General features: G+C 49.8%; 1 long non-coding RNA gene across 1 annotated transcript in view; it reads right to left on the reverse strand.

The window, feature by feature from the left end:
• Positions 1-26492, reverse strand: part of LOC149127378 (uncharacterized) — a 43927-nt gene extending 17435 nt beyond the window's left edge. The window contains exon 1 of the long non-coding RNA XR_016230793.1: positions 26274-26492. This is a non-coding gene — a long non-coding RNA (uncharacterized LOC149127378). The remainder of the gene's footprint in view (positions 1-26273) is intronic.
• Positions 26493-27328: the final 836 nt, after the last annotated feature.

A 27328-nucleotide genomic window follows, 5' to 3' on the forward strand; every position in this document is an offset into this window, starting at 1 on the left:
AGTACTTCCAAACCATTCCACCGGGATGCCACTAACGGCAAATGCCATTTTACAAGATATGACAAACTCAAAAACATTCCACATCTCTTATTCAGGTGCTACATGCATGCAGTGTTTGTTGCCATACAAATAAATTTGGAGGTATGAGTCCCTTAATGTAATTGATACTGTGATGTATCACACACATTTCTCAGTATTCATCCAAGTCTGACAAACACAAGCTTTCAGTTGCTTCCCTTGGGTTAGACAGTCCCCTAATTTTTAAATAAAGATAATTTTATCGGCCGGCGCCGCGGCTCACTAGGCTAATCCTCCACCTTGCAGCGCTGGCACACCAGGTTCTAGTCCCGGTCGGGGCGCTGGATTCTGTCCCGGTTGGCCCCTCTTCCAGGCCAGCTCTCTGCTATGGCCAGGGAGTGCAGTGGAGGATGGCTCAAGTGTTTGGGCCCTGCACCCCATGGGAGACCAGGAGAAGCACCTGGCTCTTGCCATTGGATCAGCGTGGTGCGCCGGCCATAGCGCGCCGGCCGCGGCAGCCATTGGAGGGTGAACCAACAGCAAAGGAAGACCTTTCTCTCTGTCTCTCTCTCTCACTGTCCACTCTGCCTGTCAAAAAAAATTAAATTAAAAAAAGATAATTTTATCTTTATTTTTAAAAAATATGTATATATTTATTATTTGAATGGTAGAGTTACAGAGAGGCAGAGGCAGAGAGAAAGTCTTCCATCTGCTGGTTCACTCCTCAAATGGCTCCAATGGCCAGAGCTGAGCCAATCCAAAGCCAGGAGCCAGGAGCTTCTTCCAGGTCTCCCATGCAGGTGCAGGGGCCCAAGGACTTGGCCCATCTTCCACTGCTTTCCCAGGCCATAGCAGAGAGCTGGATCGGAAGGGGAGCAGCTGGGACTTGAACTGGTGCCCATATGGAATGCTGGCACTGCAGGCAGAGGCTTTACCCACTATGTCACAGCATAGACCCCTTTATCTTTCTTTAAATATCTCTATCTCATAAAACAATCCTTTGTAACAAAACAACAGTGGAACAGTTTCTTAGTTTTTATACTACATTCAGATGAGTTTCATTCACGCCTGTAGTTCTGTGATAGTGCTTAGTAACAGGCCACACTCCTGCATGTTTCCAAGCAGCAGCAGGTCAAAAGCAAAAGTCTGGTTGCTAATCTGCCACACTTGTACCATGTCAAACTCTAGCTTTTTGAGCAGCACAATTTTGGCATTTTTAATCTGCTCACTCACTGCTTTGGCCCAAGGAAATGAGTTGGGTGAGCGCCCTCCTTTTTTTCTTCTGAGATGCCATAGATTAATTTTAAAGGCTTTCTTTCATCTTCGTAACAGCATGGGTTCAGATAGCCTTGTAAGCCATTATCTGCAGTTTAGAACTTTGCACTGGAAACTCATAGCAGCGATACAAAAGGGGTCTGTTAGAAACACTCCACAATGAGAGCTTGACATTTTTCTCCTTCGGCCCACAGAAAAGCAGCAAGGCAACTATTTGATTGCATTTGTGTATTGCATAAAAGAATGTGGGGTTATATTTATAATCCAGCAAACTTCATGGAAATGACAGAATAATAAGACTTGTTTAAGGGGACACTCACAATAACATCTCCTTCCCATTGGGTTAGCTGAAGAGAAGTGGCAGCAAATTGTTCCACGTGTTTTGCTAGACACTCAAACTGGGTATTTGTATGAACATAAGAAAAATAAGGAGCTAGGCCTATTTTAGGGTAAAACTCAGTCTTATTGTGTGGTGGGAGTGTTGAGCAGTAAGAGGGGCAGAATTGTAAACTATGCACAGCACATTGTGAATTTTGGCTGAGATGAGGCTACCCACACAAATATTTCAAACACAAATTCAAAAAAAACTGCTTTGCCTTTGTTTCTCACTTATGGTGGCTTTTTCCTGTTACTTCATTGATTTTGTGTGAGCCTGCATGTGTACACATTCTTTGAATATAAATCGCTTTAATTAAAAACCACGTGGGCCAAAGGCGCACCCCAGCTCAGCCAAGCCCGCCGTGTGCTAAGCAGGGCTGAAGGTGTGGTGGAGGGGATTTCGCGTCCTGTCCACGCTTGGAAAGCAGTGGCAGTTTTTCCTGGACAATCTCCTCTTTGAACCCAACATGAAACACAGCAGTGCTCTTTTTGGAACAAAGAAATATACATAGGAAATAAAGACATTGTTTTATCAACGCTTCATCTTCTGCTCTGACGTCAGCTGGCTGGGAAAGAAAGTGTCTCTTTCCGAGAGGAAAGTGGCTCCAGTCTGTGTTCTCCAGACTGAGAAACTGGGCATGATCAGGACCCCAAGGCCATCTTCCCAGCTCCTCTTCTCGACAAGCTTCCCGGGTTCGGCCAGCACGGGCTGTGAACCTGCCGCGGCTCAGTGAGTGCGCATCACAGACTGGGCTTGCGCTCCTGTATCTGGTCTGCGCCGCTGTGTTATTAATCAGATTTGTTTAAACAGATTCTGCCTTATTCTGGGATGAGAAGGAGCATGGCTCTCAGGATCAGTGTGGCTCAGAACACAATTTGAAGAGAATTGCAACTCTGGATCGTGCAGCCTGTCTTTGCGAAGGTGGTCTCTGCTTGCAGACCCTGGCGGGCAACAGGGATGGCTCAGGGAGTGGGGTTCTTGCCACTCACAGTGGGAGATCTGGATTGAGTTCCTGGCTCCTGGCATTGGCCTGGCCCAGCCCCAGCTATTTTGGGCAGTTAAGGAGTGAACCAGTGGATGCGAGGACTCTCTGTTTCTGTCTCTCTGCCTCTCAAATAAATAAGTTAAAACTGGAAAAAAAAAAAAATCCAAATGGCCTCTGCCATTAGGCACCCAAAGCAGCCCGGCTGAGACTAGGGTGTTCTATCTGTACCATGACCACAGACACTTGTGATGCATTTGTGGTGCCGCTCAAGCTGGCCACTGCATGCAGCCAAGAAGCCCCCAACAGTCCCGCTCCACTCACGGACTCACAGCAGGTTTGCCGAGACAAGGCCCTTGCTGCTCCCCGTGCCTTGGGGACTCATTCTAGTACCTCCTCTCTAGCTCCTTCTAGATTCTCCGCTTGGAATCTAGTTCTGGTTCTCCACCTGCCAGTGTGGACCTGATACAGGTCTGGCTCTGCACCTGCCCCTGGGCTCACCTTTGGGCCCCATCTCCAGCCCCATTTACATGCACTACCAGTCTGAGGCCCTGAAATCCCAGCTCAGAGTCCTGGGCACCTCCCCAAGGTACTGCATGAAGACATATCCCAGGATAGGATGGCCAAACTGTGCCCGTGGCCTCTGAGTTAGTTCTGCTAGTATCAAGAGTATCAGAAGTCTAGTGGTGCTATTTAATAGTCTGGCTCCTCAGGACATTTGAGGACACACCAAGCAAGTGTTGATAAAGAGCACATGGTTTGTTGTTGTTGTTGTTGTTTTTAAAGATTTATATATTTTTTTTATTTGAAAGTCAGAGTTACACAGAGAGAGGGAGAGACAGAGAGATCTTCCATACACTGGTTTACTCCCCAAATGGCCTCAATGGTTGGGACTGGGTCAGGCAGAAGTGAGGAGCCAAGAGTTTCATCTGGGTCTCCCATATGGGTGCAGGGGTCCAAGCACTTGGGCCATCTTCTACTGCTTTCCCAGACACATTAGCAGAGAGCTGGATTGGAAGTGGAACAGCCAGGATTCGAACCACCACCCAGATGAGAGGCCAGCACTCAGGCGGTGGCTTTACCCACTATGCCACAGCACCAGCCCCGAGCACGTGGTTTTTGTTCATATCAAGTGAGCCAAGCATGTCAGTGGGTACAAACAAAAGGGTATATAATTATTTGCCATGTTGAAACATTTTGGTTAAAGAGGTATAACTTTAACAATATTATTTTCTATACTTCTTTCCCTACACTTATTTAATGTCTACTAAATATGCATTGAACTGAGTAGCAGATAACAGCAACGAATAGAAACACAGTCAGCTACCACAAGCAAGCTACCACAAGAGCAAGAGAGGAGAACAAATGGCAATGACTCACTAACAGACGTGCATGCTGGGAGCACCAGGACCTGCAGCAGGGCCTCAGACACTCTGAGTGGAGAAGAGGACCGCTCTGCATTTTCCAAAAGCCTACTGTGTCCCACACACTAGAAACAGTTAAAAGACAAACCCTGTTTTCAAGGCGCTCACCAGTTACTCACAGAGCAAGGTAAGCCAACGGGGTGTACCAAAGGTCACTATGCAAACAAGCAGCAATAAGTGAAGGCACTTCCAAATGTTCATGGAAAATGGCATCTGGGTGCCAAAAATTGAAATCTCTGCAGACGAGAGGTCTGCTCAAAGCTCGTGGGGAGGGTAAAGGATAAGAAAGTGATGCAGAGTTGTCAAAAATAGTTGAACCAAATAAACTTGCTTCCATTTTCCATAAACTTTTTGAAGTCCCTTTATATGTGGGCTGCCGTGGGACTCAGAGAAGAGGCTCTAAGCATAGAAAACACCCACGCTACTTAACTGACCAATCAGAACTGAGCCAGGCAGAAAGCAGTTGGCTCCTTAAATGGTGGTGCTGGCTGGTTATCAAGAACCGCGTCTTCAGCCGAGCCTGGATGGCCAGGGAACTTCCTGCAGGAAGTGGGGCCTGATTAGACACTAGAAGGGCCAGTGGAAATGGACCAGGCAAGGGCATTTTTGATAGAGACCACAGCACAGGCAAATGCTGGGAGGTGAGAGTCCAGGCACACCCTGGAGACACAGCAGGTGCAAGCCCGGCACAGCGAGGCAGCTGCTTGTTGAAACCAGCTCGAAGCCATCAGGAGTGACGCCTGAAGATGGTCAGGACTCCAAATCTCTCTTTCTCTCTATCTCTCACACACACACACGCACACACACCACTACTACTGCTAGTGACCAGCAGCCCGAGCTGCAGCCTGGTGAGGAGGCCCAGCCTGCGCCAGCCATGAGAAGGCAGAGCCTGGGGAATGAAGGCAACTGAGGACAGAAGGCAGGGAACAAGAGAACACGCCGGCCCAGGAAGGGCCCGAAAATGGATCAAGTGCAAACCACACAATCGCTGCAATAATCATCCTATTAGTGACTCGAGTTGATGAGACTGAACGCACGGATGAAAACGAACGGGCAACGTACACGCAGCATCGCCGTCCCGTGTGCGTGGAATGGCGCATTTGGCACCTGGTGCTGCTGGGCAGAGCTGCTGCTCTCTTCTGGGAGGGAGCCAGGCCGTGCGGGGTGCAGGGCAGGTGGAGCTGACCCTTCTTCATCCCTGTCTTCCACCGGCCCCGGGAAGATGACTCAGGCCTGTCCCACGGACCCTGTGGCCCTGCTGAAGGGCTTACAGGGAAACACAGGGTTTAGTCTCAGCGAGTCAGTCTTTCCAGCACTTTCCTCAATTTAGTGTGAACAGGTTCCTCCTCCCTGGCAGGGAGTAAGTGGTTGACATGAGCCTTGGGATGTTCAAATCATCTTTACCGTCTTTCTTTTTTAAAATGTGTATGTATTCATTTTATTTTTTTTAAAGGCAGAGAGACAGAGAGACATCTCCCATCCACCGGCTCACTCTCCAAATGGCTGCAATGGCTGGAGCTGGGCCAGGCTGAAGCCAGGAGCCTGAACTCCATCTGGGTCTCCCCCGTGGGTGGCAGGGGCCCAAGCACTGGAGCCTCTCAGGGTGCACATTAGCAGGAAGCTGGATTTCAGGGTGGAGCCAGGACTTGAACCCAGATCTTCACTAGGGGGTGCGGGCATCCCAAGCAGTGTCTTTGTCTTAATTGCTGCTCCAACTGCTCATTCGAGACAGGAGGTCTTCACGGCATCATTTCAGCCCCCGGAGCTGCTGTTTATTCCATGGGCTTCCCGTTATCTGAGCCAATTCTCCTTTTTCCTGGAGCTAATGAAATAGATTCAATCACTTGCAATCCAAAGATTAATTGAAGAAAACTTTCAGTCACTAAAATATGGTTTCAACATTCTGGCCACTTACAGAGAAGATTTACCTAAATGGCCAGACCCTACCAACCTATAGTATAAATATTGGATGAGAGAACGGGGAATAACATTCATAGGCAGCACATGCTGCAGATTTATTATAGAATTTACGAGGGGCTGGTTTTGTGACGTTGTGGGTAAAGTAGCTGCTTATGACACTGCCATCCCATATGGGTGCTGGTTCATGTCTTGGCTGCTCCATTTCTGATCCAGGTCCCTGGCTTGAGAAAAGCAGCGGAAGATGACCCAAATGCTTGGGCTCCTGCTAGCCATATGGGAGACTAGGATGAAGCTCTTGGCTCCCAGTTTTGGCCTGGTCCAGCTCCAGCCATAGTAGCCATCTGGAGAGTGAACCAATGGATGGAAGATCTCTATCTCTCCCTCCCTCCCTCCCTCCATCTCTATCTGTATCTCAATCTCTCTATCTCTATCTCTTCCTTTCTCTCTAACTCTGACTTTCAAAATAAACAAACAAACCTTAAAAAAAGAGAAAACAATTTATTATACCAAAAATTAATGGCAACAAAAAGCACTGCAATAAGGTAACTTCCAGAAACACATTGCATGTGCCAGAAATACTGCTTCATTTATTCCTTCATTCCAGAAACACTCAGTGAGCAGGTCCCAGCCAGGGGCCTGTCCTTGCTGAGCTCCGACCCTGTGCCAGGCACCGACCCCTTATCTGCGTTAACTCTAAAGAGACGATGCATCATCCTGTCTCAGAAGCGCCAGTGCGTGGTCTGGTCGGAGACCACCAAGAAAACAATGCAATAACGGAATCTAACCTGACAGCCCTGGTAACTGGAGTCCTGTGGACTCAGTCAAAGGGTAAGGGAATTTGTATTTTAATGCAAAAAACTCAGCACAAACAGAATATCAAAATTGTAAAGGAAGACAGGCACAGGGCTGGCCCTGTATTTGCTGACTCATCCTTACTCAGCCCTGATGGGGGGCGGGCTCTGCTTCCGAGCCCCACAAAGTGGCTCTAGGCACTTCAAGTGTTGTCATCACCTGTCTTCCTGTCCACAAATAGCAAAACAATCTTTAAAAGGGGCTTGACCCCTGAGTGCATATTTAAGGATGCCAGGGCCACGTTCAGCCCAACACTGTGGCGAATCCCTACCGAGGGAACTACACCCTACACCCACCCTAGGCTGGGGGCCAGAAGGGAAGCCAGCTTGGATGCGGGAACCCTGAGGGGCTGGGAAGACAGTGGAAGAAGAGGCCCCCCCCCCACCAGGGCTGTCAGCAACAGCGTCAGACTCTCCATCCTGCGCATCCCCGCAGGAGTTTTGACGACATCAGTAAGCGCTGAAGCACACAGCATCTCTCCTATTTCCCCTCTGTGATGGCTTGAATGTTTGGTCCCTCCCAGCTCACGTTGGAGTTTAATTGCCATTATCACAGTAGTTAAAAGGTGGAACTTACAAGAGGTGGTTAGGGCCCAAGGGCTCTGCCTTTTGGGGGGGGTTAATGCTGCTACTAACACCACAATGGGTTTTTTACGAACATAGGCAGGTGGCCCCTTAACCTTGTCCTCTCTCATTCTCCCACCTCGTGACAGTATAGCAAGAAGGCTGTCACCAGAGGTGCGTCCCAAGCTCTAGAACCTCAGACCAGTGGGTTTCTCTTCATTATCAATCACCCAGTGGTGTTACAACAACACAAAACAGCCTAAGCACCCTCTTTTCTTGGTTTTGTCACCTAGTTCCACTTTAGAGGAGCTTTGGGGGCTCAGGGTCACAATTAATCATCCGCATCAAGCTTTGTGGAAACCCATCACGGCTTCCAAGCCAGCTTCCTACTAATGGACCCTGGGAGGTAGTAGATGATGGCTCAAGTACTTGGGCCCCTGCCACCCATGAGGGAGACCCAGATGCAGTTCTAGGCTCCTGGCTTCAGCATGGTCTAGTCCAGGGCACTGTGGCCATTTATGGGTATTTGGGGAGTGAACCAGCAAACAGAAGATTTCTTTCTCTCAATCTCTTTCGGTCTCTCACTCACTCACTCACTCTCTCTGCCTTTCAAATAAAAATAAATAAGCTTAGAAAAAAAAAAAAAAGAAAAGAAAAAAACTACCAAGCCTCAAGTTATATCCTTGAAGAGAAATTGGGTAAGAAGACCTGGGATAAGCCACATTCTGCTACTAAACCACCAAAATGTCATCTATAAATTGAAGATAATATATTTTGCCTTGCAAAGCACTCTGAAGAATAAACAGTATAAAACAAGAATCTATTCTGGGGGCCAGCGCTGTGGCATAGTGGGTAAAGCCGCCACCTGCAGTGTTGGCATCTTGTATGGGCACAGGTTTGAGTCCTGGCTGTTCCCCTTCCAATCCAGCTCTCTGTTATGGCCTGGGGAAGCAGTAGAAGATGGCCCAAGTCCTTGGGCCCCTGTACCCACGTAGGAGACCCAGAAGGAGCTCCTGGCTCCTGGCTTTGGATTAGCACAGCTCTGGCCATTGCAGCTAATTGGGGGAGTGAACCAACGGATGGAAAACCTCTCTCTGTCTGCCTCTCCTTCTCTCTCTGTGTAACTCTGACTTTCAAATAAACAAATAAATCTAAAAAAAAAAAATCTCTTGTGTATACTTAGCTAGAGAATTTAAAAAAAAAGTGTTTTTTTTTTTTTTTTTTTAAATTCAAGTGACAGAGGGAGAAACAGAGAGAGAGATCTCACTTATTCAATCCCCAAATGCCTATGACGGCCTGGGCTGGGCCAAGCTCTCAATCCAAGTCTCCCACATGGTTGGCAGGGAATCAAGTCTCTGAACCATCACTGCTGCCTCTCAGGGTCTCCACTGGCAGGAAGCTGGACCAGGAGCTGGGGCTGGAAATCAGGCCCAGGCACTCTGACAGGGGATCTGATGTGGAATACAGGCATTCCAAGCAATATCTTAACCACTGGCTAACACCTGCCCATGGGATGTGGGAATTTTAACTGCTACACCAAAAGCCTGCTTCCCAAAGTTGATTTTTCTAACTTACTTTAAATTTTACAAAAGGGTAGGGGAGTTCTTGGCCTTAACTGTGATTGGTGTTGACTGTGGGAGAATGCCACTTCATCACCTACATTAAACTAATACAAATAACTAACATGCATTACACACCATATCAAGCATATATATGATCTCATTTAAAAGCACAGTTTTGTTTGGTTTTCTTTTATTTTTCTTAAAGATTTTATTTATTTCATTGAGAGGTAGAGTTACAAACAGTGAGAGGGAGACAGAGAGAAAGGTCTTCCATTGGTTCACTCCCTAAATGGCCGCAATGGCTGGAGTTGCACCAATCCAAAGCCAGGAGCCAGGAGCTTCTTCCTGGTCTCCCATGTAGGTGCAGGTGCACAAGGACTTGGGCCATCTTCTACTGCTTTCCCAGGCCATAGCTGAGAGCTGGATTGGAAGAGGAGCAGCCGGGATTAGAACCAGTGCCCATATGGGATGCTGGTGCCGCAGGTGGAGGATTAACCTACTGCGCCATGGCTCCGGCCCCTTGTTTGGTTTTCAAAGAAAGTTAGAGGGAACTTAGATATATTCAGTTTGAGACTCATCCTTTTGTCCATTTCTCATTTAATAAAGAACATACAGGCCTATTTACTACTATATGTTCACAGCATCATAGGATCACTTACCTTAGAAGACCTTGGAGTCCTATTTATTAGACAGAAAACTTATTTAACCAACACTGTGATTATAGTGACAACAAAAGTGAACTCAGGCTCTGAGGCCCAAGGAGGTAACTGTACTCCCTCTACTGACATCTTAAAACCAGGTACTTTTTCCTTTTAGAAAAAATTTAAAATATTTTATTTATTTATTTGAGAGGTAGAGTTACAGAGATAGGGAGAGACAGAGAAAAAGGTCTTTTATTCGCTGGTTTACTCCCCAAATGGCCACAACAGCCAGAGCTGAGCTCCAAAGCCAGGAGCCAGGAGCTTCTTCCAGGTCTCCCACATGAGTGCACAGGCCGAAGCACTTGGATCATCTTCCATTGCTTTCCCAGGCCATAGCAGAGAGATGGATCAGAAGAGGAGCAGCAGGGACTAGAACCAGTGCTCATATGGGATGCCGGCACCATAGGTAGAGGCTTAGCCTACTGCACCACAGAGCTGGCCCCAGAAAAAAAAATTTTAAGACTTATTTAAGGGTTGGCACAGGTGTAGCAAGTTAAGTCACCATCTATTAGAAGCCACCATCTATATTAACATACATATATATATATATATATAAAATATTTACTTGAAAGGCAATTAGAAAGAGAGAGAGAGAGAGGAGGGAGAGGAATCTTCTATCTGCAGGTTCACTCCCCAAGTGGCTACAATGGTCAGGGTCGGGTCAGGCTAAAACCAGAAGCCAGGAACTCCATCTGGGTCTCCCCCATGGGTGGCAAGGGCCCAAGCACTTGGCCCATCCTCCAGTGCCTTCCCAGGTACATTAGCAGGAAGCCAGATCAGAAGTGGAGCCGCTGGGACAGGAACCAGCTCCCTGATGTGGGATGCCGGCATTGCAGGCAGCAGCCTGACCTGCTGTGCCACAATGCCCACCCCTCTTTCTTCATATTTTGTCTCTTGAGTCTCACTTTTCCTGGGGAATCACCAAGGTTCTGTGACGTCATTCATGCACTTGTCATTCAAATAACATTTAGTTAACACCCATCGGGTTCTACAAACTCGGTGCTGGGTCTACCCAGGGATGAAGAATGCATCGTTTTCATCTTTGAAGGGTTGGTCGTTAAATGAGGGAGGAGTACACACATGAATGAAAACCCTGTGAGAGCGTGCAGGCTACAACAGCGGGTTCTGGATCCTTCCCATTCTAGGAAAGAAAGAAACAGAAACCCACTTCCCTTTACACTGGGAGGGATGTCCAGACTGCCAGCAGAAGATCTGCAGCCACAGGAGACAGAAACCGGCACGAGCGGGGCATCAGGAAGTGTGGATTATCACACTCTAAAGAGACATCCGTTCTCCCCCTCCCCACGCCCCCGGCATGTGGCACGCTGGTCTTTTGGAGTAAGCTCAATCATTGAGGCATTTGATTTCAGAGCCAGCTGGGGAGGACTGGCTCCATTCCACCCCTACAGATTGGCCCAGGAGGGGCAGTGTCCTCTAAGTGTCCCTTGCTGTATGTCGCGTGCCCTTTAAGCCTGTGCGGTAAGCAATTACTCGCATGACCCCCACCTCTGCCTCCACCTCCCCGTCTGTCCAAGACGTGCCCGAAGAAACTGTCTCTGGACCCCACCTAGCCTAAGGGGAAGAGGAGGAAAGAAACAGCACCACAGAGATTCTCCAAGGAGCTAGAAAAATGCATTCTCTGTTTCACTAAGCCAAAGAAGATGCATTTAATATACCACGCCTATAACTTAGGGGCTACAATTTCTTCCCAAATAGCCTCTTATTTCTGCCAAGGCTCTATGAAATAAAAGAATTGACATCCATGTAGATTCAAACCACTTGGAACTCATCCCCTACCATCCCACCAATAACTCTAATTAGTTTCCTACATATGTTATCCGAAGCCATTGACCTTAGTTAATGGCTAACTTGCCACAGTGTAAAAATGTTGTTGCTAGAATGGACTGTAGACATCCAGCCACGAGAAATCCAAGCCCCAGAAAAGTCCACTGAATTGTCCTCAGTCACAGAGAACGTAGTGGCAGAATAAATTCAGAGTTGGGAATGTCTGGCCCTTGGTCCTTAGAAAGCCCGAGAAATCGTCTGGTCTGGCCCTGCCAAGGCAACCGCAGGCAAGACTCGAAATTCAATCCATCTACAGCAGGCGAACTTTTAACTTGATAATTCTGAACGGTCGGTCGGCAGATGATGATATAAATATCCAAATGGCTCTTGGCAGGAAAAAGATTCCCCACCCTGCGGGAGATCACAGCAGAGCCCTGGACCCCCAGCAGGCGGCTTTGGAGGGAAGGTACACTCCTGCTCGCACCTCTGCCCTAACACCAAGGAAGGAGACTGTCTACGTTGGGGAAGAGCCTGCTACAAGGGAAGGAGCTTCCAGGCGCATGTTTCTTGGCCAGGGGCATGCCTGCTGAACCGGGAGCCCGGCCCCAGATTGGACGCAAGATGCTCTGAGAGCAGGGCCGACCGCCAGAGGCTCAGTGTGAGCACTCCACACCCACTCCCCCGGACTCCTCACATCCTCCCCGTGAGGAAGGCCCTCTGGAAGCCTCCCAGGTCAAGTCCTCCCGAGGGAAGAGGAGAGGATACCACCCAGAGAGCTCTGCAAGGCTCCACCCTCTGTTCCCAGGCCCTGGCAGAGACACGAAGGCTGTGGACTGGCTACTATTGCTCTGGGGCTGACAGCTGTTAAGGACGCAGGAGGGAGTGTCCGTTTTCCACAGGCAATTGCATTTCTGAGAAAAAGGCCTGAACGTGAAGGGGAAAAAAAAATACTAGCAGCTATTTCTATTTCAAGAGAACAAGTTGTTGAATCTGAAGAGGTAATGAAGTTGGAAACTCTTTGTTCCCCCACTTCTGGCACATTCCATCCACTCTAGATGAAGACGTGGATCTGGACTATAAAAGGAGCCTTTTGTGAACCCTCCCTCCACTTTTCAAATGCACACTGAGAACCCAAGGAGGAGCCTTGGGAATTCTCCACCATCCAGGGGGAAGTTGCGAAGACTTGGGTTTGAAAGTTGAGGACAACCGGTTAGGGCATATTCTTGGACACCCTGCAGGCGTCTGTGTTTGGGGATGCCAGTAGGCATGTAGGGTGCTGGTGCTTTGGAAGGAACAGAAGCAGCACCAGGTTCCACCCCTGCCCTTGAGGAGCATATGATCTGGGATGAGAGCTAATCCCTTGGAAACAAGTAAAGACCAAGACCAGGCTGAGCACTACACAGCTCAGGGATGGCTTCTCATGGCCCAGAGTTTGGGGAGCAGAGAGGTCATGGGAGGCTGCAGCACTGTGCATGGCCTTGGCGTCTCTCAGCATCTTGCTCAGCAGGTGCAGACCTCTTAGAAGTCTGTCCCAGTCTTCTTGCTTAGTCTGACTCTTCCAAATCAGGGCTTCCTGGGAGCCCATGTTAGCCTCTCACAGTTGCTGCTGGTGGACACCCAACTTGAACAAGTGTCACTCAGCAGACCTACAGCTTGCCAGCACATAATAAACTTTAAAAATGAGCCCTGGGAGAGGGTACGTGGTGTGGTGGTCAATATGCCTCTTGGAATGCCTGTATCCCAGTAGGAATACCTGGCTTTGAGTTCTGACTCTTCTCATCCAGCTTCTTGTCAATGCACACCTTTGGGAGGCAGCAAACGATGGCTCAACTAACTGGACTCCAATTGAGTTCCCAGTTCCTGTCTTTGGTCTGGCTTAGCCCTGGCTGTTGTGGGCCTTTGGAGGAATGAACCAGCAAAAAAGAGATCCTCTCTCTCTCTCTCTCTGCCTTCCAAATAAATTCATTAAATAAATTTAAAAAAAAATCAGGACCTAGCCCAAACCAACAAGATCAGAGGCCCTAGCTGTGAGATTCCAATGGGTAACCAGGTTGAGAACTGCTGGTTGATGCAGGAAAGGCCGATTTGTAGACTCCCAGAGTAAAAACCACAGGAAGGGCTGGCGGAGCTGCGCTTAGGGACAATGGGAACCAGGACACTGACCAAAGTCAAGCCCTGCTTCTACCCACTGCCGTATCTCCTCAGACCAATCCCCCACGGAATGGGAACCACTGCCGGTAGTGGCTCCCACTCACATTGCAACGACTGGAGACGAAAAAGCTTCCTTCTGCTCAGCTTTGCATTGAGCGCCCCCTGGAAAAAACTCTGATTGGCCTGGGCCCCGGGCTCATGGACCCATGCTGACATATCATCACTGGTCCAAAGCGCTGCTGATCATGTTCCTATTCCTGGGGAGGAGTGCTGGGAGGGGTGCTGGGAAGGCTACAGCAGAACTGTGCTCTTCAAAGTGTGGTACGTGAGCCTGGGCATCACCTTGGAGGCATCACCTTGTTACAAACAGAAATTCTCAGGCGTCAGCACAGATCTGCCGTCCAGTGAGATCCCCAGGTGACTGTGTCCCATGATAGCCTGAGAAGGACTGGTCTTATGCCCTTCTGTCATTCCCTCGGGTTGACCAGTTAGATACTCCTGCCTCTTGGTTTCTTGCCACAGCCTTGGAAGAAGGATGCCAACTCTCCTCCCCATCGCTCTGATGGCAGCAGGACCAACACCAGCAGTGTAGAGGCCGGTTGTTGAGAAACTCAATCAAGCACCCACACCATTTCTTTTTCTCCTTCTCCAGAGCTGGCCCTGATCAGGCTGATAGGACGGGTCTGTGGTGTTGCTGCTGCAGCTGATACGGGAGAGGATGTGGCACGCTGAGTCCAGTAGGCTCCAGCAGCTGGTCCTCATCAGCCATACCCTGCGATACACACAGATGTGTCCACGCTGACCCTCCTGGCTGAGCACATGTGGGAACTCCATGGGACTGGATGACAGAGCAAGGAAGTGAGAAGGTGTGATGGCGTCCTGCCAACTCTCGCAGTACAGGGCCTCAGCATCTCGCAACTTGGCAGGGATGTGCCTCTGAGAGCTGGAAGCATGAAGGGGGCACACATAATCCAGACATGTGGCCTCTCAGTGTGCTTGGTGGCGCTCTGGGTCCTTTATGGAGGATTTCACTGCCTGGTTCAGTGTGTGTCCCTGGCCCCAAGCCCCACCTTCTGTGTCAAGATTACCTGTCTTCTTCCCTTAGCTTTTCCTTCACTATTTCCTTTCCCATTCCAAGGGGAAAAGGTTAAAAGTTAGGCCGGCGCCATGGCTCAATAGGCTAATCCTCTGCCTTGTGGCGCCGGCACACTGGGTTCTAGTCCCGGTCGGGGCGCCGGATTCTGTCCCAGTTGCCCCTCTTCCAGGCCAGCTCTCTGCTGTGGCCAGGGAGTGCAGTGGAAGATGGCCCAAGTGCTTGGGCCCTGCACCTGCATGGGAGACCAGGAGAAGCACCTGGCTCCTGGCTATGGATCAGCGTAGCTCTGGCCATTGTGACCACTTGGGGAGTGAACCAGTGGATGGAAGACCTCTCTCTCTCTCTCTCTCTCTCTCTCTCTCCTCTCTCTGTGTAACTCTGACTTTCAAATAAAGAAATAAATATTTTAAAAATGTTAGTTGAATAAATAAATACATATCAAATGGACATTTTTACATTTTTGGATGGAAGAGTTGAGTTTGGTTTTCCTTTGCTTTTGTAGATAAATAGCTTCACTTCTGAGAAACAACATGGAATTGCCATATAAAACCATCATTTTTATTTTGATGTCTCCTGTACCTCCACCCTCCCCAAACAAGAGGTCTTCCACATATGTGTATGCCAGAGCCTCTATTTTAAATTCTCCCTCATAAGGGCTTTGGGGAGAGTCTGTCTTTTGGTCTCTGTGGCTTCTTACTAGCAGTGCCTATAAAAGACAAAGATGACTTCCTCCTAATTATGTGAGTACTTTCATCTCAAGAAGAAATGTGCTTCCATACCCCTGTTCCAGATGAGAATTAGAACTCAAAAAAACTCATTGGAGAGCTGGCCAAACTGCTTCTTTGACAGAGGGGGCAACTGAACTCTAGGGAAGAGAACAGATCTCTCTGAAGCCTCACAGCTAGCAAGAGGTGGTGGTCTGATTGGACTACAAGTTGCCTGAGTTGGGAGCCAGTTCCTTCTCCTTCCATACCACAGTGTGGTCCACTGACCACCTGCTTTCAGTCCTCACCTCAGGGGCCATTGCTCTGCTTTTTTTTTTAATTGACAGAGTTATAGACAGTGAGAGAGACAGAGAGAAAGGTTTTCCTTCCATTAGTTCACCCCCCAAATGGCCGCTATGGCTGGCACTGTGCCGATCCACAGCCAGGAGCCAGGTGCTTCTTCCTGGTCTCCCTTACAGGTGCAGGGTCCAAGCACTTGGGCAATCCTCCACTGCACTCCTGGGCCACAGCAGAGAGCTGGCCTGGAAGAAGAGCAACCAGGACTAGAATCCAGCACCCCAACCGGGACTAGAACCCCGGGTGCCGGCACTGCAAGTGGAGGATTAGCCAAGTGAGCCATGGCGCTGGCCCTCTGCTTCTTTCCTGACCCCAGAAGGTGGCCCTTCGAGGCCAGTACTGTGGTGCAGTAGGTTAAGCCACTGCCTGCAACACTGACATCCCATATTGGAACGAAGGTTCCAGTCCCAGCTGCTCTGGTTTCAATCCAACTCCCTGCTAATGCTCCTGGGGAGGCAGTGGAAAATGGCTCAAGCAGCTGGACCCCTGCTACACATGTGGACTTCTGGGCTCCTGGCTTCGGCCTTCCCCAGCCCTAGCCTTTGCGGCCATTCGAGTAGAGAACCAGCAAATAAAAGATTCTCTCTCTCTCTCTCTGCCTCTCCCCTCTCCCTTTCTATCACTGTGTCTTTCGAATAAATAAATCTTAAAAAGAAAAAAGAAAACAAAGCAAAACAGACAGGCTATAAAGGAGCCTCCCAAGTGTCTGGTCCTAGCTAGGGACCAAGGGGAAGATACGCCAGGTAGGAGTCCAGCAGCCAGCCCCACACCAGCCCCAAAGCTCCGATCTGTTTTCTCAACATCCCATTTATTTCAGTCTCCCTCGCCCAGCCCAAGCAGCAATGGAGAGGATTTCGCTCAGACTTTCCAAAATAACTTCCCCTTGGGCTGAGACCAAACATGTGTAGCTTCAGGCCAAAGGAATATTGAGACATTTATGAGCCACTAAAAATAGACAGTTACAACTGAAACTCCCTCCTATTTCTGCCATTTCCCTGCTGGTGACACAAACCCAGGGGCAGACTCCCCAGTCATGAAGGGTGGAAAAGGCAACGTACACTCCAAGCCATGGAGTAAGCAGATGGGGAAAATGCTTAAGAAAGAACCATGGCGGGCACGCGTCTGACCCAGATAGCTCAGCTGGAAAGGGTGGGGGGGCCTGGCTGGTGCATCCTCTGGGCCCAAATTCTTCCTCCCACAGCCGAGGCAGGGCAGTGGCAGGAGAAATGGCAGAAGCAAGCACAGCCAGGTTGGCAAGACCACGGCGGGCCTCTGCTCAGCCACAGGCTCTCTTCTCTTCGGGGAATGGAAGCCAGATTGAATCACGGTGTCCGCGCACGGCTATTCCAGAACAGCTCCAACAAGGCAGATGCGTCTTTGAAGTGTGTTTGGGCTGGCTGGGGAAACTGTTCCTCATCTCCATGGATGAGGACTGTACCTGGCGGCTTTGAAGACCTGGTTCACTTTATTCCCTTTATAGAGCCTGGAGAACCCCTAAGTTACGTATTTTCTTCAGATCCCAGTGTTCCTGGTTTCTGACCAGCCACTTACCAAGAATCCCTGCTGCACGCCTCAGCGAAGCAAGGGCTTGGCCCATGTCCACTAGGCCAGCTCGGCGCTCTGGGGTGCAATAACAGAACCCCAGCAAGAAAGGGGTCCGCCCCAGTGCTTGAGGGCCGTGGTGTGGTTAGCTGGTCTCTATGCAAGTAGTTTTTGTGGCCCTAGGGCTCTTCAGATATGACATAAAATATGTGAAGTGGTCCAAGGAAACAGAATGAATGAAGGCCAGAGATGAGCAGGCCAATCTTTGTGTGTACTGCATACAGAAGGCTGGGTGAGGTGCTGTGTCCTTGTCAGGGTCCTAGTTCTCCCCAGAAAGGCATTAACTGAGAGTTGTGCCATGCACCAGAGGTGCCTTTCTCGCAGGCAAACTCTGTTGTCTGAATGCGGCCTGGAACAGCGGCCCACCGGAAAAGCTCCCTTCTCCCTGTTCCTAAGGATTCTCAGAGGGAGAGACCCAGACACTTTTACAAACCACCTTCATGTTTTATCAGCTCTATAGAGAAAAGAAAACCATTCTTATTCCTAGCCTTAATCGCTTGTACAGGGGTTTCAATTCATTTCTTCTTGTTTGGTTCATGGTGAAGAAAGGATGCACCTGGAGCCCTTCCGGTGTTCATTGCGCATGCTGCCTGGGGTTCCCGCTGGTTTTTGTAACCTTCTCATCCGTCTCCTCTGAGTCCCCTTGTTCTTCATACCCCTCTCTCGTGACGTCCTGCAGTAGCCAGGAAAGGGGTGTGGTGACGATCACGTGACTCTGTCTGTCTGTCTATCTGTATGTGGTCCCTTAAGATTTTCGTATGCTCTGGCTCATTTAGAACCAAATGGCTGAGCATCTATTATCGATTCTGTTCTATGGATGGGAAAACTCAGGGAGTGGAAGTGCAATGCCCAGGTTCATAAACCGAGCGGGCAGCTGCACCTGGAGTCAAACTCCAGCCTTCTGATGCCCGGCGCAGGGCCATCTTCATGATGCCTTCTTATCTCCTAGGGGTCAATGATGTGTCATAGAAGGACTTGGGAAACCAGGCCTCTGTCCATCTGGACCCAACCCCTCCCTCCCTAGTTCCTTCTCTGCACCCTGTTCACACTTGCGTCCCAGCACATGGAACATTCTATTGCACTTGGGTTTTACTTCTGAGGGCAAAGACCACATCCTGCTCATCTGAGGCTCCTCCCTCCCTCCAGAGTAGCTCAGCCCTTTGTACGTGCTCAACAGAATGAGAGAACAATGAGTGGGTGAATGAATGAAAGACAAAAGCATAAAGGTGTTTCCATCACTATGGGAAAAATAGACTTAACTGAATAACAGGCACAATTATACAACTTTTCTAGAGCATGAAATGCATTCTACCTCGATAATTTTCATAAAATAAGCTTCACTAATATATCATTATAACATTCACATTATAAACACGTATTTCCACAGTTATAAAATCTTCAAAATGTCTCTGATATGGAATAAACCATTCAGAGCCATTTAAATTCCTGAAAATTCTTTTCTTAGGTCACTGATGGTCTTATATTCTATAGTAAAAGAAACAACTCCTCCTTTCCTTTCCAAAACCTTTCCATATGGTGGATGTTCAATCGATCACCAGGGACATGGCAAATATTGATGGATCATATTTTTATTCCTAACTTCCCACAGAAATTCTACATAGAATAAGGCAGCTGGGAGTGGGCAGTGTGGCATAGCAGGTTTAGCTGCCACTTGGAATGCCCACACTCAACATCAGAACACCTGTTCAAGTCCTGGCTGCTCCACTTCCAATCCAGCTCCCTGAAAATGCACCTGGGAAGCAGTGGAAGATGACCTAAGTGGTTGAGTCCTGCCACCCACTTGGGAGACTTGGATGGAGTTCCTGGCTCCTGGGTTCAGCTTGGCCCAGCCTCACCTGTTGCAGATGGAAGATCTCTGTCTCTTTTCTCCTCTCTCTCTCTCTCTCTCTCTAGCTGCAACTCTGCCTTTCAAAAACAAATCTCTTTCAAAAGAAGAGAGCAAACCATTCATGGAGCAGTGCCATTACTTTTTGTCCAAGAAAAGAGAGCAATAGATTAGAAAGCACAACCTCTATCTAGCGACCTGGCTTCTACCTTTATGGTTTGGAAGAAGTTTAGACATTTAAAACTAAGTATTGTAGCCAGAGTTCATATCTGATAGCATCATTTTAATCCAAGGACATCACATAGCTGGGAAATTTATATCACCAGGAACCTAGTCTAAAGGTGGTCTTAGGGTCCATGGTGTAGCTCAGCAGGTTAAGCCACCACCTGAAATGCTGGTACACCATATGGGCGCCAATTTGAGTCCTAACTGTTCCACTTCCAACCCAGCTCCCTGTTAATATATTATGCCTGAGAAAGCAGTGGAGGATGGCCCAAGTGCTTGGGCCCCTGACATCCATGTGGGAGACCAAGACGGAGTTCCAGGCTCCTGGCATTGGTCTGGCCCAGCCTCTGCCATTGGAGCCACTTAGAGAGTGAACCAGCAGATAGAGGGTCTCTTCTCTCTCTTTCTCTCTTTCTCTCTTTCTCTAACTGTTTCAAATAAATAACAAAATCTTTTTTAAAAAATGGTCTTATGCTCTGCTTGGGGAGAAAAACTTGCTTTCTGTAGCACTGTCTCACTCAGCTACCCAACTGGGAACCAACAATGAATCAATAATAGTGTCTTCTCACCATTAATGAGTCTTAAAAAATAGTACTTATAATATTAAAAGTTCTTCTTATTTTTGTTCCCTGTGAAAACTGAAGGGAAATAGTAGTGTTGGGTTAGTGCTAAAGGACCATTAGAGGATTTAAGAAAAAAGGCAGAGGCTGAGTAATTGTTTATGGAATTATTTATGGCTTCTTATCTAAAATCAATTTTAAGGTCCTTTAAAAAGAGACGGGAAATGGTTATTTCCTGTACACCAAATTTGCATTGTCACAATCCATTTGGAGACCATAATAAGCAGTAGAGGGCTTGACAATCTCTTGACTAGAAACAGCAGCTCCTTCAAGACCCTGAGCTGAGCTCTTTGATCGTGGGGAGCCATCAGGGCGCTCAGCGGCACACAAGGGCCGGGTATTTGGGGACATTTTCAATTCTGGCAGCCGTCCAGCACTTGGTTTAGACAGAGCAGGCCTCAGTTCGAGGGGGTTCAGGACTCTGGAGAGTGGAGGTCTGTGTAGACTACACTCAAGCAAAGGTCCAGGGAGCTGGAGTCAGTGTCCACGGTCTCAGCTGGGCCGTGTGGGCACCATGTTCTGCAAATGTGTGTGGGGTCAAGGTTCAGCAGTACCTAAAGGACAGGGAGGAGCATGGGGAACCCTCATGGGGCTTGAAGTTCAAGGGTTTAGAAGGTACCACCCAGATCTGGGACATTGGTTGAAGGATATGAAACTGACCCACGGAACAGTCAGGAAAATGGGTTTGCTCTCACTTCTTAAACCACACCCCTGGCCCCACATTGACTGATTGGCCACTTTTCTGCTGGAAGGTATGCAATGCCCCATCCTGCCTTGGCACACTCAGCAACCTCTCACTACGAGGAGTTTCTCCTGATCCACGACACACCCTAGGCTGGAGTAGCGCACTTTTCCATGCCCCATAGAAAACTGCCAGATTAGGTCGTGATACAGCTGCTAGGAAACCCTGGTAGGATTTCAGCCATCTGTGTAATTGTTACTGACCCCAGATTCTTGGGCTCACTTGCAAATAGAAATTGACAAGAGGCCAATATGCAACCCAGACAAGGTTTACTGGAGGCTTACTCTTGATCACAGGGAAGACAAGACCCCAGGGAGAGGTGCACTGGGAGACTCTCCAAGGGGGGTTGAACAGGTGCTTTATGGGGTTGAGGAAGCAGGGGTTCCCCCTTGGCACACAGCGCTTCGATCTGCACCTGACCTGGGGTTCTGGCTCATGCACTTCAGCCCATGACACACTGGTTTGTCTGCTCGGTGTTCTGCGTGGGCACTGCTGTTATTTTGCACACAACACACTTAAAATGGCAGTGTTACTCAGTACCACTACCCCCAGGGGGTCACAAATAGGTCACACTGAGATATTTTGGGCATGCCTGTAGGTTGGGGAAGACCCTATCAGGGTGGGGTTTTTTGCCATATAGGGTCTGGACTCATTTTGCTTCTGATGGGTTCAGAGACGGGGATGGAGACGTATCTGGTTGGGAGGAGCTTGATGTACACTGTCTCATCATTAACAGAGCACTTTCTTCAAAAGAAATCTTGCTTAGAGCCCCACACAAGAATGCAGGTGCTTTGAGGAGGAGGCGGGGAGGGGAGGGCGACCCAAGGCCTGCCTGCCTGACCCTGTTGCTTATCCCAGGAAGTCATCCCTGAGAAACTCCAAGTAAAGGTTAAAGGGCTCAGAGAGTGCTTCAGAATCCCAGGCGTAATGCAGATGCCTGATCATACATCAAATACAGACAGTCTTGGTCTAAAGCTGTCCCATGAAGCACTTACTCATAGTAACACTATTAACCTCTGAAACAGGCTCCATTCTGTACGGCACAGACACCGAGTAATCGGAAATTCACCATTAACAACTAGCGTCACTGTCCCAGTGCACAGGGGACAAATGTAGCACTGAACACAGACAAACTTTGTCCACTTTAAATCCTCTTTTACTGTGTGTTTTCCCCATGCTGTGAGCCACCAGCACTCAGTTACATCCCCTGCGTTGGAGGAAACAACCAGATGTGGGCTCTCTTCCCATTACTTTTTTTTTTTTAAAGAAATATTTATTTGCTTATTTGAAAGACAGAGGAGGAGAGACAGCAAGAGAAAAGAGAGGTCTTCCATCTGCTGGTTCACTCCCCAAATAGCCATATCGGCTAGAGCCGGGCTGATTGGAAGCCAGGAGCTTCTTCTGGATCTCCCACATGGGTGCAGGGGCCCAAGCACTTGGGCCATCCTCAACTGCTTTCCCAGGCCATAGCAGAGAATGGGATCAGAAGTGGAGCAGCCAGGACGTGAACCGGCACCCATATGCAATGCCGCTACACCACAGCGCCAGCCCCTATTTGCCTCATCTTTAAACAGTGAGTTCTTGAGAACAGAAACCAGGTGCTATTCATCTCACTATCCCGAAAGCAAATAGAGCATCTGGTAGGTAGTAGGTGATAAATGGATGGATAGATGGGTAGATAGATGGGACATGGGTAGATAGTTAACGAGATAGATTTCAACAGACAAGCAGTTCTAGCACTAGCGAGATATAACAGCTGGAAGCATGGGTGGGGCAAAGATCCCTGGCAATGAAGACATCCCTAGGACAGAACAAGGGAAGCACACACTTGAACTTCAGTGTGGCTGGGAGGTAGGTGCAGCCACGTGCAGTGGTGAGACTGATCCCGTCGGTCTCTCCGTGGATTTCTCTCCATGCTCAGAGTAAGTTCTGGAAAGAGTCCAGGGCCTTGGTTCTCCCAGAGACTCACAAGCAAACACAACCCCATTGTGCACAGCAAGATTTCCAGGAAAGTCAACAGAGGGACAGACGAAGGCTGATGCTTAGTGCTTGTAAGATACTTATCTGTCTCTGCCTTGAGTGGCTTTCTCAGGCCCGAGAAAGAACATGAGCATTAGAAAAGGGCCTTAATTGGCCTGGACAGTGCCAACAGTAACAGAGTTACCATGGCAGCTAATGCACGCACTTCCTTCTCAACAAATAATACCGCCTTATCTGCTTTCTAATGAAAGAATGAATGAAAGAAGGAGGGACGGGAGCAGAGCTGAGCCTCCTGCACGAGCCGCCGGCGTTCCCTTCAGCAGTGACTCCGGGATTCCAGCTGGTGCCTGAGGAGCTGCCACATCTTTATTTGGATCCCAAAGAGCCAACAACGCTTACGTAACACCAGACGCTATAGACGTTGTGCCGGGGCACTTCGCTCTATTTGACTGCTGCAGGGTGGGGGCACCTGGAGATAGGGGAGCACTCGGGAGAGCCCGTTCGTGCCACCACTTGTAGTAATTACGGAAGAAATGGAAATGCAAAGGCTTTTTCCAGTAACTTCCCTCTTCAAAGCTGAGAGGAGAACCAGCGCTGTGGCGCAGTGGGTTAGTGCCCTGGCCTGAAGGGCCGGCATCCTATATGGGTGTCCGTTCCAGTCCCAGCTGCTCCTCTTCCTATCCAGCTCTCTGCTATGGCCTGGGAAAGCAATAGAAGATGGCCCAAGTCCTTGGGCCCCTGCACCCACGTGGAAGACCTTGAAGAAGCTCCTGGCTTCGGATCAGTGCAGCTTCGGCCATTGCGGCCATCTGGGAAGTGAACCAGCAGATGGAAGACCTCTCTCTCTCTCTGCCTCTCCTTCTCTCTCTGTGTAACTCTGACTTTCAAATAAATAAATAAATCTTTAAAAAAAAAAAAAAGCTGAGAGGACGATGCAACAGTATTTTATGACGTTGTGTTCCGATGCTTTCATGGCGGAAACCATTCAGAATCGAATCATAGATTAAAGGTCACGGTGGGGGCGGTGGGTGGGGGAAGGGGGCGGGAACTCGTGTCTTTGTTTCATTGGTTCAGCTCCTGCCTTTCTCTGAGGTCACCTCATAGACGCCCCGGGGGGTCAGCGCCAGGCTATTCTCTGTGGCTCTGAGTAGTGCGTTTTATTCATGCAGTTCTGAAAGGACTTAAGTCCTGTGGCTCCCGCCACTTCCTGTGGTAGGTCTTCAGTATTCACAGCCTCGAGTCAAAGCTCGGGTTTATGTCTTCATCTATTGATTTTACAAAGTGGCAGGCAGAGAACGGCTGGCTGTGGAGCTCAGGCCAGTCTCCTGCAGGCTGTGCTGTGGGTAAAAAGGCCAGGGATGTGACAGGGACATGGCTGTGAGCATCAGGCTATGGGCAGCAGTGACAGTCTCATCTGCTCCCTCTTCACACTGTGCCGCCTGCGCTGGAGTCAGCCGTCAAGCTCCCTGCTAAGGGACAGAGCCAGGCAGGAAGCCAGACAGTTGATGGTGCGCAAACTGGACCAATCGGATTCTGCCTCTTGTAGAACCTGGATTGGCAGGGAGAAGCGGAAGTCCACAAATGAGCCACAGCAAGGAGTAAGCCAAGTCTGGGGCGTCCCTGAGCTCTGGCTAGCTGAGCTCCCAGACAGAAGTGCAGATGGGAGGGGCCATAACACAGGTGGGATGTGGGTGCCAGGGAGAGCCGAGAGGGGCTCAGCCACTGTCACGGTGGGGACACAGAGGCCATGACCCAGTGAGGCCCGAAGATGTGTTAGGTCTTTCTGACTTCTGAACTCTAGCTCCTCTTCTGGGAGAACCCTAAATCCTCCCTCTGGGCTCACGGGGATCCCCCGGTCTGTGCTCCCAGTGTCCACCATTGCCTGAGGCAGCCCAAGAGACTCTCCAGTCTCTTGGCAACCCCCGGCCCCAGAGCCCAGACCACCTGGACGGCCCCACACATTGATGACCATAGGCTAAGTAGGGAAGTAGCAGGCGTAGGAAAAGAAGTGCAGGTGGAAAATCTGTAGCACATGAATTGTCGCTGAGAAGGTCAAGTCCCCAAACCTCATTGGCCTCTACGGGGGCAGAGAATAACATGCCAGAGGTTTAATATGCAGCAACTCCACACAGGGGCACAGCTCTACCCTCCAGCACACTGTCTGTCCAACAGCCCTGACAGGAAGCAGGTGGGGACAGGCAAGGGAGGGAGGGGCGGAGCTGGAGGCTATCCCTCTTCCTCTCAGCCTGTACACCAGTGTTACACAACCCCCAGTGTGAATGGGGCCCCTGGAGCTGTACACCCCTGCCTGCTGTCTCTTTAGGAGAGCCAGGGACAGGAGCTGCAGACCCTAAACCTGCCCCCTTCCCAGCTTCTCCCAGCCTCCCAGCTGTGCCATCCTTGTCGTGCTTTGGAGTGGTAGCTCCAACTTCGTGGCTTTTCAACTCCGAAATCATCCTGCTTGGCCCATCTCCCCAGCCCTGCTCCCACTGCTGCCCCTTTTGCTGGGACACAAGAGGGACCCATGAGCAGACCAGGAGCTTGAGCCACTCATACAGGGCCACTCTTGCTCCTGAGTAAGGAGTGTGTACCTTGACATGGGGGATCCTAGACGTGGACAGGGGGCGGCTCTTTGTTGCTTTTCTGCTTTGCTCTTTGATCAAAAGAAGCAAGGGAGGGACCAGAAGCCAGTACCCAGCAAGCCTCATCTGTCATTAACATTTCTTTACAAGGATTCATCACCAAAATACACTGTAAAGAGGAAAAAATGGTGTAACTTCAAAAGCGACAATGCAACTTCTTAGCGTGAATGATTATATAGAGTCACAAAGCAGGGAAACTGGCTTGTTGCTGCTGTTGTTTTTTAAGTTCCAAATCTAGAACTCAGAGCTGCACTCTGAAAGCGGCTGGCTCAGGAGCGTGACAGAGAAAATGTTTCAGACCTGGCTTTCAGTTGAGACTTATAGAACCAGCCATTCCGGAAGTTTTCTGGAACTTGTGGCCAAAAAAATTAGATGGGGCAAAAAGCAGTTCCCCCTTGGAGCAGTGTCAGAGCCTTGTCCCTTGGATCGCTACACACAGAAGCCCAAACCCTGCACCTGCCTTCCAGAAGGCCCATTGTTCAGACCATGCATGCAGAGGCTCTGTTGGCTGTGGACTAGTGCCCTGGAGCCGTAGGCCCTTGTAGGTCCTGGCAGGAGAAACCCTCAGGCCCCTGTGCAAGGCTGCGATGGACGATGGACGGACGGTGTCATGGCTGAGCATATCTGAGAGGCAGAGGTGGGCGGCTGCAGGCCTGCTCCTTCCAGAAATGCAGATGCAGGGAGCTGGAGTTTAACTGACGGCACACCTGCTTCCAGCCTGGGTCACAATCTGCCAACGCCCACAGTCAGAGCAAAGCTCCCAGGAGAACCACCAGCAGAGAGGGAAGGAAGTCCTGGCCCCATCTGGGTTTCCCCCGGCTCTCTCAAACCTTTCAAATACTCTCACCTGTCGCCGTGAGGTTGGGAGCCAGGCGGCTGGCCGACCACGGCGTGCTGTCGGTTTAGCTGAGGCCTCTCGCCCGAGCTGCACTTGTTGGCGGCAAAGCTCTGCATAGCCTGTCTCCCCGTCCCGATGGCTCCATTCCCAGGCTTGTGGCTCTCAAACTTCTCTTGCAAAACAGGGGCGCAAATCCCTTGCTCCTTCCCTGGGCCTATCAAGATTCCATTTGAGGATTTGGAACAAGGGTCGGCATTCACCAGAACGGCCCCCGCTTTCTTTTCTCAATGCCCAGCGATTGCAATGTTAATGCGTCGCTGTGACCCCGGGAGCTCCCGCGCAGCAGGGGGGCCTGCCTGTGAACTCCTGATGGAGTAGAAAGGAAAGGAGGCCCTGAGGGGGGTTGGGAATCTGTCCAAGACTCAGATCCTGGAGTGCACAGCCCTTGTTAGGAGAGCCAGAAGTGTCTGGGCAGGTGGTTCTGTACCAGGAGATTTGCTGAAATTGAGGAAACCTCGTGGAGTGAAGCAGTGAAGGGGGAAGCGAGAGGCTGATGGCAGAGTGACCCCAGCAGCAGTGACACTGTGCGTCACATTTTATGGCAAATCTGTCTGGAGTTTGCCTTTAAATAGAAATTGCAGATGAGGCAAGCTCTGGGGACATAGCTCCGAGCACACAGTCCTGCCGGGTTGCGGCGCGGTGGCGGGGGGTGGGGGGGGGCAGTCCGGAAGGGCTTCATGGGCTTGGGGAACTTGGGCAGGAGACAGCCCAGCTACTACTCTTGAAAGGACAAGGGATGTGTGACCCTTCCAGGGGGCAGTGAGCGGCCACTCAGGGTCTGTGCACACTCAAGGGCCTCAGTGTGTCCCTGTGCACCCTGGGTCTGTTCAGGGGTCTCAGGCCCAAGGAGAGGCGTGGCGGCATCCCCCAGTCTGGATGAAGGCACGCGTGGCTGTGGAGGCCCTGTGGCGTGGGTCAGCCGCACAGTTTCATGGTTTCGTCTCCACTGTTTTGGAAACAAGGCTGAGGAAGCAGGGGGCAGTGGCCTGAGCCCCTCTCCAACA

Source organism: Oryctolagus cuniculus, chromosome 3 (genome assembly GCF_051225735.1).
Source record: "Oryctolagus cuniculus isolate XC-2025 breed Fujian yellow rabbit chromosome 3, ASM5122573v1, whole genome shotgun sequence".
Taxonomy (NCBI): Eukaryota; Metazoa; Chordata; class Mammalia; order Lagomorpha; family Leporidae; genus Oryctolagus; species Oryctolagus cuniculus.